At 41.5% G+C, this 10,308-nt stretch overlaps 1 non-coding gene across 1 annotated transcript; it reads left to right on the top strand.

Annotated features, from left to right (window-relative positions):
- Positions 1 to 7,586: 7,586 nt before the first annotated feature.
- On the top strand, positions 7,587 to 7,693 carry LOC128133155 (small nucleolar RNA R71). Its single transcript, XR_008231333.1, has one exon. It is a non-coding gene; the product is annotated as a small nucleolar RNA R71 (small nucleolar RNA).
- The last annotated feature ends 2,615 nt before the right edge of the window (positions 7,694 to 10,308 follow it).

Here is a 10,308-nt window from a genome sequence, read left to right as displayed (position 1 = left end):
TGCTTGCCCTCAAGCAAAACTGAATTTTAAACATATTAAAATCACATTAATAACTCCAATCCAACCCAGCCATTATGCCAAGACCGCAACGCATGCATTTGTGTCTAAAATTCCTAAAACCCCCCATACTTCAAATACTCACAATCCTCATAAACATTTGCCCACTCACCCCGAACTATGCTCATTTTATGCAACCCTCCGAATCCATCCTCAGAAAATCTCTTTACCCTCAAGGTATTTTTAATTGAGCAACCCAAGCATACATATTCTAAAATTACAACTTTTCGATACCACTATGGAATATTTATTTATTTATTTATTTTTTTGAATTCTTCACTTCTTTGTACATTTCATCTTTGATATCTTTGAATTCACCAACTTGTATTGACTTTCGGTATCCTCAACTTTTCTGGATTTCTTGGAATTTTTGATCTTTTGATTTTCACTTCATTTGCTCCAAAATTCTTACAACTTTTCTTGTAATTTTTTTTCTATTTTTTTTTCATGTATTTCTCAATATATTTTTTTTTCCTAAAATCCCTACATGCTTAAGCAGGGGCGCTCAATCTCAACCTTTATTGGCTAATGATAAAAACTTTCCTGGATACATTTCAGGTTTAGGCTGCTAAACATATTGCATCCCTCAGGCCGAGCAAGGTCGTGTTTTTGTCTTATGATTTCCCTGAAATAAGGAAGCCACAAATGCACTAGAACATGTATAGGCTCAACTAAACATTTGGGTTCTCATGCAATTATTAACACAATTCTAATATGGAATCCTAATTTTTACCAAAATTTTCTAATTTAAGCCCTAAGCATTAAAAATTAGCCTAAATTAAGATTCTAAGTGTTCTAAGATGTGACTAACCCCCTACCCCACACTTATTTTATGCAATGCCCTCATTGCATATTATAACAACTAAAAATGCAAATAGAGAGAAAGTTGGAACAAACTCCCCTGGGGTAGCAGTCGCTAGGTTGACACTCTCCTCTTCAACTCCTTCTTCTAGTGACTTTAACCATGGGAACAGCTCATCCATGGCACGGGTGTCATACGTCTCGTGTGGTTGATAGCTCGAAAACTCCAAGGAAAAAGGGTTGTTGCACAATCTTCAGTAGTAACTCATAAAGAATGTATGAATGGCGCAGAAAAACTAGCCAGAACAAATAAGAAATTCCTCTCGCAGCAGGCTACTCGGCGAGTAGGCGATTAAACTCGGCGAGTAGAAGTTGACTGGCAACGTATTTCGGGCAGAAGCAGATGTACTCGCCGAGTAGTATTAGTGCACTCGGCGAGTATAGCGTGTATTTCCAGAATTTTTAACCGCTGTCTCTCTTTACTCTAGTGTTGATATAAATGCACTCTCCAGTAAACTTCCTAAACAACAACACTTTAATAAACTCTTGATTCGTACGGACTCGATCCTAGGAACAAGACTCCACAAGCACTCATAAAGACTCTCATTCCTCTCTTGACCATTCCTAAATAGTATGCTTCCTAGCTTCAATACCTGAAAAGAAAACTAAAAGTAACACTAATATTCAAACCACATAGCCAAATTCAACATATCCACAATTGTCTTAAAACAAACATCATAATCAAACAAAACAAAAGCAAATAAAATCTTCATTCTTCCTCGTCCATCCCTGCTCCTTCAGCTCCACTACCTCCTTCTCCACCCCTTCTTTGCATCCTTTCGTCCCAGTTCATGATGTAAGGATAGCCGGGTCCCGGTCGCGGGGCAATATGCATTTGTTGGAAAAGATAGTCGAAGGATTGATTGGTGTAATTAACCCCTCGCCCTATATCATCCAAGTATCGTCGATACTCCACTTGATTCCATCCCTCGTTATCCTCCACCGGAATCACCGGTGGGTCTTCTCGTACCCGCTCGTTTCTTGGCCTAACCCGCCTTCCCGGCTCCTCGGGGACCGCCGGCTCGTCCTCATTCGGAATAGTAAAAGAATCACCAAATTTTTCCACTATCCGAGCCCTCCTATAAAGTGCAGTGTTGAACGGAGGAGGGTGGATAATCGTCAGCATTTGAGCTTGCGGTAATTCCAAAATTCCAAATGATCGCGCAAGCCGAGTAATGAACATACCCCCATTGATCTTCGAGTTGATTTTTTCCTTAACCGCTCCCTCCGCAAGAAATTTAGCAATGCAATATGGGAGGTTGCAGAAGACATCGGGGGTGATGATACTCCACATATAAAAGATATCAAGGGTGGGAACTTTATCCCCATCCTTTCGCATGTTGATCGTGCTTGCAACGAATCGGTGAATGAGTCGATGGATTGGAGAACGAATATGCCCTTCTTGAGCAGTGGAAGGTATATAGACCCGGTTAGCAATTGTACTCCACCATGTCGACGCCACCACCCCCTCAGGAAGTTCTTTGTAGGTATTTTCCAAGAAGGCTTCAAAGTAGTCCGTCATCGACATATCTTGATCGTAGATGCCCAACCGCCAAGAGAACTCAACCATGCTGCATTGTCGCAACTCTCCTCCCAAAGAAAATGAGATCGTGTTTGGATTGTAATATTCACTACCACCTCAGAATGAAATGGTAGCAAAGAATTCCCAGCACAACTCCGTGTATACTGGCTCTTGTATTTTAAACAATTGCAACCAACCATCACAAGTGATGTTGGCATAACCCAAGTTACAATCTTTCACCAAATATGGAGTAAGTTCCTCTTCCAAGCCGACATTACCCATCCATCCCCAATCCACTGCAGTGGGCAAGTGAATTTCTTTCTGTCGCAGTGCTTCCAACCTGTTTAGGGCTCGAGTTTTGGAGGATTTAGAGGTGATTTGTTGAAAGGCTAACCATGGCATATCACCATGGCCTCCTCCACGTGATGACTGTCCTCTCCTTGCCATGATATCTGCATAAACATACCAAAAAACAGCAACAAACAACACCCCATAGTTAAAATAGGAAATTTTTTTTTGATCTGATTGGGGCCTACTCGCCGAGTACACGAACATACTCGCCGAGTAGTATGAACTTTTTGACAGATCGAGATCGGATCTGTGTAATCTGTGTAATAGTCCAATTTGTTCATAGGGTTTTGTTGTAATTACTTATCTAACCATAGTTCTTGAAGAAATTACTCCAAACAAGCTCTAATTCATGAGTAAATCAAAGCCCTAAAAATTGGGAAAAACTCCCCAAATCCGGAATCATACCAAATATGGGGAGATATGTGATGAAGATTGGACCTTTCATAAAGTTAAAGGGTAAAGATGTCACCTTGTTGCTTGAATGAAGAGAAAGGGGAAAAAAATTGAATAAATCTTGAAGAACCCTTGAGAGGTGGCTGAGGGAAGATGCTCGGCGAGTGTGGAGATGAAATGTTGAATAATAGTAATTTTTACAGGTTTTAATTTACTGAGGTTAAACCGGATACTCGCCGAGTAGAATGGATCTACTCGCCGAGTAGATACGCGTGTTATGGACATTTGGCTGTAAGCGAACATTTACTCGCCGAGTATAATCGATATACTCGCCGAGTATATGTCTCAGGTTGAAATTTTTTTTGTAAATTTGCCAATTTTACTATATTAATTCCTTTGTTTAGCCTTTCCACCCCATACTTCCAGTAGAGCTTGTCCTCAAGCACTTAGAGAAGTATAATAAATGAAGAAGAATGAACAAAACAATATGAAAAATAAAGAAAAGGAAAGAAAATGCAAACGTGAAACTCGGGTTGCCTCCCGAGAAGCGCTTCTTTTGATGGAGTCATTAGCTAGACTCCGCCCCTTCTACGTGTTTGCGATTCCGCACAGCAGCAGCTCCTCCAATCCTTCATTTCGGGGGACTTCTTCTTCATATTTCTTCACTCTATGGCCATTGACTTTAAATGGTGTGCCATCTTTTGAGATCAATTCTATAGCCCCGTGAGGAAACACCGTCTTGACCAAAAAGGGACCATCCCACCTTGATTTGAGTTTGCCCGAGAAAAGTTTTAATCGGGAATTGAAGAGTAGTACTTTTTGGCCTTCATGGATGTCTTTGCTTTTGATTCGTTGGTCATGCCATCTCTTGGTTTTTTCTTTATAGAGCCATGAACTAGAATAAGCCTCATTTCGGAGTTCTTCAAGGGCATTCATTTGCATTAGACGGTTGGTCTTCAATTCTTCCATGTCAAAGTTGCACCTCTTTAGCGCCCAATATGCCTTGTGCTCGATTTCAACCGGTAAATGGCATTGCTTTCCATAAACTAACCTATATGGTGTAGTACCAATAGGTGTTTTGAAAGCGGTACGAAATGCCCATAGCGCGTCATCCAATTTATCCGACCATTCCTTGCGGTTGCTTCCCACCGACTTCTCTAAGATACGCTTCAAAGCTCGATTGGTCACTTCCGTTTGTCCACTCGTTTGTGGGTGGTATGATGTGGAGAACTTATGGGTCACCCCATATTTCTTGAGCACCTTGTCCAATTGATCATTGGCAAAGTGTGTGCCACGGTCACTAATTAGGGCCTTGGGAACACCAAACCGGGAGAATAGTTTTTTTAAGAATCGTACCACTACCCGTCCGTCATTTGTAGGTAAAGCCTGCGCCTCCGCCCATTTCGAAACATAATCTACCGCCACTAGGATGTACTTGTTTCCTTTGGAGGTGGGAAAAGGTCCCATGAAGTCAATGCCCCACACGTCAAACACCTCACATACTTGAATGCTATGTTGTGGCATCTCATTTCGAGATGAAATGTTTCCCACCCTTTGACAAGCATCACATTCTTTGACATATTGGGCTGCATCTTTGAAGATTGTAGGCCAATAGAATCCAATGTCAAAGATCTTCCTTGCGGTATAGTGTGCTCCGTGATGTCCTCCCGTGGGCCCGCTATGGCAATGTTCTAGTATTCGTCGACTCTCCTTTCCGAACACACATCTTCGTATAATTCCATCCGCACAGCTTCGAAAGAGGTATGGATCGTCCCAAAAGTAATATTTGATCTCCGCAAAGAATTTCTTCTTTTGCTGACTACTATAATCCTTCGGGATGTAATTGGTAGCTAAATAGTTAGCTATGTCTGCGAACCATGGCTCCTCTCCCACGGACACCATAATGTATTCATCCGGAAAGTCGTCTCCATCCTTATCTTCTTGTAATGTCGGATTCTCGAGCCTAGATAAATGATCGGCCGCTATGTTCTCCATTCCTTTCTTGTCTCGTATCTCTATATCGAATTCTTGAAGAAACAGCACCCATCGTATTAGTCTTGGCTTGGCATCCGTTCACGTTGGAATTAACTCGTTCTTTTCGTTGGTAATGACCGTCATTCCTCCTTTCTTGGGCACCACTTGGATCGGACTCACCCATGGACTATCGGAGATGGAGTAGATGATTCCTGTATCCAAAAGCTTGACCACCTCCTTCTTGACGACTTCTTGCATGTTCGGGTTTAATCGTCTTTGATGTTGCACCACCGGCCTTGCTCCTTCCTCTAAATTGATTTTGTGAGAGCAGTAGGATGGACTTATTCCTTTGATGTCGGAGATGCTCCATGCGATGGCTCTTTTCCTTTTCTTCAACACGCGTACAAGCTCCTCTTTTTCTGTTTTGGATAGGTCCGAGGCTATGATCACAGGCTTCTGATTTCCTTCTTCCAGAAAGGCGTACTCCAGATGATCAAGTAGTGTTTTGAGCTCCAATTTGTTTTGCATAGTGACGGACTCGCCGAGTGCAGGTTTGGTACTCGGCGAGTTGGTGGCTGTATTCACGACTTCTGGCTTTTCTTCGGATGTACTCGGTGAGTAGATCGGGTCTACTCGGCGAGTAGTTCTTTCTGCTTGCTTCTTTATTTCTTCATACTCTGCTTCTTCCAACAGTCTTTCAATCTCTAGTAAGTCCTTTTCTGGATCAAATTCTTCATCCAAAGCTGCAAATTTGCCGGAATCTTTAGGTATGTCTTCTTCCAATATTTCGTCAAGCATGTCGATTGAGAAAGCCGTGTCGTCACTACTCCTTGAGTACTTCATGGCTTGGTCTATCCCGAATGTCACTGAATCGTCCCCAACTCGCAATGTGAGCTTAGAATCTCTCATGTCTACGATAGCGCTAGCGGTGTTGAGGAAGGGCCTTCTAAGGATGATTGGCACTTGCGGGTCCGCCTCCATGTCGAGAATGATGAAATCAGCCGGGAAGACAAATTTGTCTACTTTTACTAGCAAATCTTCACAAATGCCTCTTGGAAAAGTAACTGTCTTGTTTGCCAAATGAATTGCCATTCGAATTGGCCTTGGCTCCGGGAGGTCCAGCTTTTTAAAGAACGAGTATGACATAAGGTTCACACTTGCTCCAGAATCAGCTAAGGCATGAATTGCAGCCAAGTTGCCAAATTGGCAAGGCATAGTTAAGCTCCCCGGATCACCCTTCTTCTTTGGTAATTTGTTTAGCATTGCAGCGGAGCAATTCTCATTAAGCACTACCTTCTGCACTTCCTCCATCTTTCTTCTGTTAGTGAGGAGTTCCTTAAGGAACTTTGCATACTTGGGCATTTGCATGACGGCTTCAATGAAAGGAATGTTTATTTGAAGAGTTTTAATATGATCAAGAAACTTCTGATATTCCTCTTCCTGCTTCTCCTTCTTGGCTCGGGCTGGGTACGACATTGGAGGCTGGTATGGTTTCAAGGGTGGCTGATCACTTGTTTTAGCAGAGGTACTCGCCGAGTCCATCGGTCCTACTCGGCGAGTAGGACTCTCAGATTGTGAGTGTTGATTTTCGACTTGTACTTCCGTTCCTTCCTTCTGTGAGTCCTTGTTCGCTTCTGTTCGAATGGGGGCCAGGGGAGTAATAATCTTCCCACTTCTTGTGGTAACAATATTTACTTGCGCGCCTTGTGGGTTGTTCTCGGTTTTGCTAGGAAGCTCACCCGGTGACCTTTGGTTTAGTTGTTGAGCAAGTTGCCCAAGCTGTGTTTCTATGTTGTGGATGGATGCTTGCTGGTTCCTGAGCATTGTTCTTGTTTCTTGGATAGCAGCATCATGGTCACTATGTCTTTTCTCGGAAGCGGCCACAAATTTAGTTAGCATATCTTCCAAGCTTGGCTTCCTCTCTTGCACCGGCTCCTCTTTTTGGTAAAAGCCTCTTCCTTTTTGTCTGTACTTCTCCTCCTTGGCCTTCTTATACTCTTCGTAAGGCAGCCACTCCTTCTTTTGTTTGCGCCAATCTTCATCATACCGGTCACCACTCGAATAACATACCTATGCCTTTTTGTTGCCGTTCTCATCCAAATCGCAATCTCTAGTGAGGTGAGGTCCATTGCAGTTTTCACAACCCACCCGTATGGCATGAATAGTTTGATCCATTTTGTCCATTCTCCTATCCATGGTTTTTAACATGGCCATGACCGCGGATAAATCTTCAGTAGCAGCGTACGCGGCTCCCCTCGTGACATCATTCCTAGGGTTGTGGTATTCTCTAGAGTGTTTAGAGAATTCTTCAATCAATTCTTTAATCACCGGGGGTGGCTTCTTTGTAAGTGGGCCTTGTGAGTCTAGCAACTGCCGGGTTGTGACATTGACTCCATCATAAAAGATGGAAACTTCTTGCTGGCTGTTTAGATCATGGTGTGGGCAATTTCGTAGCAGACTTTTGTACCTCTCCCATGCTTCATATAAAGATTCTCCATCTTGTTGTTCAAAGTTTGCAATGGCCTTCTTGAGTTTGGCTATTTTGGATGGTGGGCAAAAGTGATCTATAAATTCTTCCTTCATTTTGGCCCAAGTAGTGACTGACCCGGGGGGAAGTGATTTGAGCCAGTCTTTAGCAGCACCCTTGAAGGTTACCGGAAGCATCCGAAGTAGTTGAGTTTCGCGGGTTACATTTGGAATGTTGAAATAATCAGCAACATCATTTACTTCATCCAAATGTTTGTAGGCATCTTCATGATCTTTCCCATAGAAAGGTATTTCCTTGAGCGCAGCTAGGATATGACCTTTTAGCTCGAAGGTAGCAGTTGCGGGAATTGCGGGTTGCACAAGTCCCGGGCCATGGTCGTCGCGCATCCTCTTCTTCCATTCCCCCATGGGAATTTCATCAATGTTAGCCATAGTGAATGCTAACTCTTCCTCCGATTCGGTTTCTTGTTCGTATGTTGCCTCCTCTTCTTCCTCGGTCTCGTATCCAATATCTTCTTGAATTGGCTCCTCAATTGTCAAGGAGGCGCTAGAAGCTCCTGATTTACTGCTCTTCTTTTTCCCAAAAACAGTCTTCAAGTTGGACAATGGTGATTTCTTTGGTGTGCTTGAACTCTCCACGTCCTTCCCTTTGTTTCTTTTCAATTCGGTTTCGGGATCTTCAAACGGGGGTACCAGTGGTGTGTTTGCTCCTCTGGTCATGAGAGTCCTGAAATTAATCAAATAAAAAAAACGTAAAAAGAACAAAAAGATTGTAAAAAAAATTTGCTGACTAAACTGTTACTCGCCGAGTAGGTGCGAGTGCACTCGGCGAGTATTAGTGATATTTCAAAAAAAATTTAAGTTTTAACCTAACTAAAACAGATACTAAAACCTAATTACTAGTTACTTAATTGCAATAAATGAACTTTATGCAAGTAAACTCACACAAAGGATCGAAAAAAATTAGGAATTAGCTTAATTATTTAGAACCGTTCCCCGGCAACGGCGCCAAAAACTTGATGTGTGTAAAACCAACTAGTTTTATCCCTACTTTTTATTAGTAATTTGAGCACACAAAGACAGTGAACCTGTCTTTAAGTGGTATAGATTGATAAGTAAGGTATCGAACTCAGGGAACGGACAATTAAACTAATAGCTAATTTTAACTAAAACAAATAATAAAAGTAAAGGGTTTTTCTCTAGTTTTGCAAGACTAGAAACTTAAACAAACTAAATTAACTAATTAACTAAAGCAACAACTATTCACCAAATTTGATAAAGATGTTTCTATTTAGGTTCAACCAATTCACTCCTATGGTTATTTAAGTTAAGGTGGATTAATTGCTATTGGTTACCAATGATAATAGTTAGGTTCATGTTCATTACTCCTAACCCTTAGACAATTAACTAATTTAAGCATTGATCAAGTGTTTAAACTGATTAATTCCCTAGATTAATTATTTGGATTAAATAAGATTTGTAATGGTCAATTAAGTTATTAATTCAATTAACCTCTTGTTGATGGTTTCTCAAACAAGCTCACACATTAATCTTCCTATTTTCTTATTAATCTTAGTTTCATACTCATTACTTCCAAGCATACGTTTTAGCATTCACATAGACATATGAGGTTAACAATTAAGTGATGTTCATGCAACCTAATTGCCTTCCAATTAACAGAAAATAGTAGTGATTAATACATAAGGTTCTTTAACAAACTTAATTTAATAAATCACCAATAGACAATTAAACAAGAATCAATAATTAAACCATAGGAGTTCTTTGGTATTCCCCAAACAGAAACAAAAACGAGTTTAGCTCATAGTTGCAGTAGAAACAAGCATAAAAACAAAGTTTATGAAAGCAAACATGTTTAATTCCTAAGTCTAAGTGGTAGAATTAACCTAATTGCTTGAATTCTTCCAACTCTTGAAGCCTAGGGTTCCTTAGCGCCTTCTGAACCTTTTAGTCGCAGCTGATCCTTCATAAATCGCCCGGAATGCCTCCTCCTGGAACAAGGATTCGTCTTTTATAGATATCCCAAAACAGGGGGTACTCGGCGAGTAGCAGAATCAACTCGCCGAGTAGGTCCATACTTATCCGTCTTGAATTTGCAATTGTAGTTATCTTCTGGCATATCGTCGGGCACTCGCCGAGTAGGGTCGATCTACTCGCCGAGTAGGACTCATTCTTTCACTCTTTTATCTTCACTTGCTTTCCTTTTCTCCTTTTTGCCTCCAAACATATCTTTTGGACTGAAAACACAATTCACAACATTTTAAGTACCTTTTGTCCACATTATTCTCATAATTAATCAAAAATAACTAAGAATATACGTTAAATAATTAACTAATTATGCACATATCATAAGTGTAACCTAACATACAAAGAGTTTCTAGCGAAGCCGGATAATTATGCGGACATAACTCTGATCCGGGAGCTTCTAATCGCCTTTTATTTGATGGCATAGGGCCTTGCTATGGTGGCTAGGAAATAAGGAGAAAAGGGCTAAAATCTAGGAGAGAATTCCAGAGAGTTATGAAGAAAGGTGTGGAAGAATGAGCAGCAAAATTGAAGTATTTATTGGCTGTGTAGGGCGGGGGGGGGGGGGGGGGGGGGGGTGCGCCGCACACCCTATATGGGTGCGTTGCGCCCTTGGTCGG

Source organism: Lactuca sativa, chromosome 3, assembly GCF_002870075.4.
Source record: "Lactuca sativa cultivar Salinas chromosome 3, Lsat_Salinas_v11, whole genome shotgun sequence".
Lineage (NCBI taxonomy): Eukaryota > Viridiplantae > Streptophyta > Magnoliopsida > Asterales > Asteraceae > Lactuca > Lactuca sativa.
Note: the sequence above shows the minus strand (reverse complement) of the source record. Positions and strands in the feature narration are given on the sequence as shown.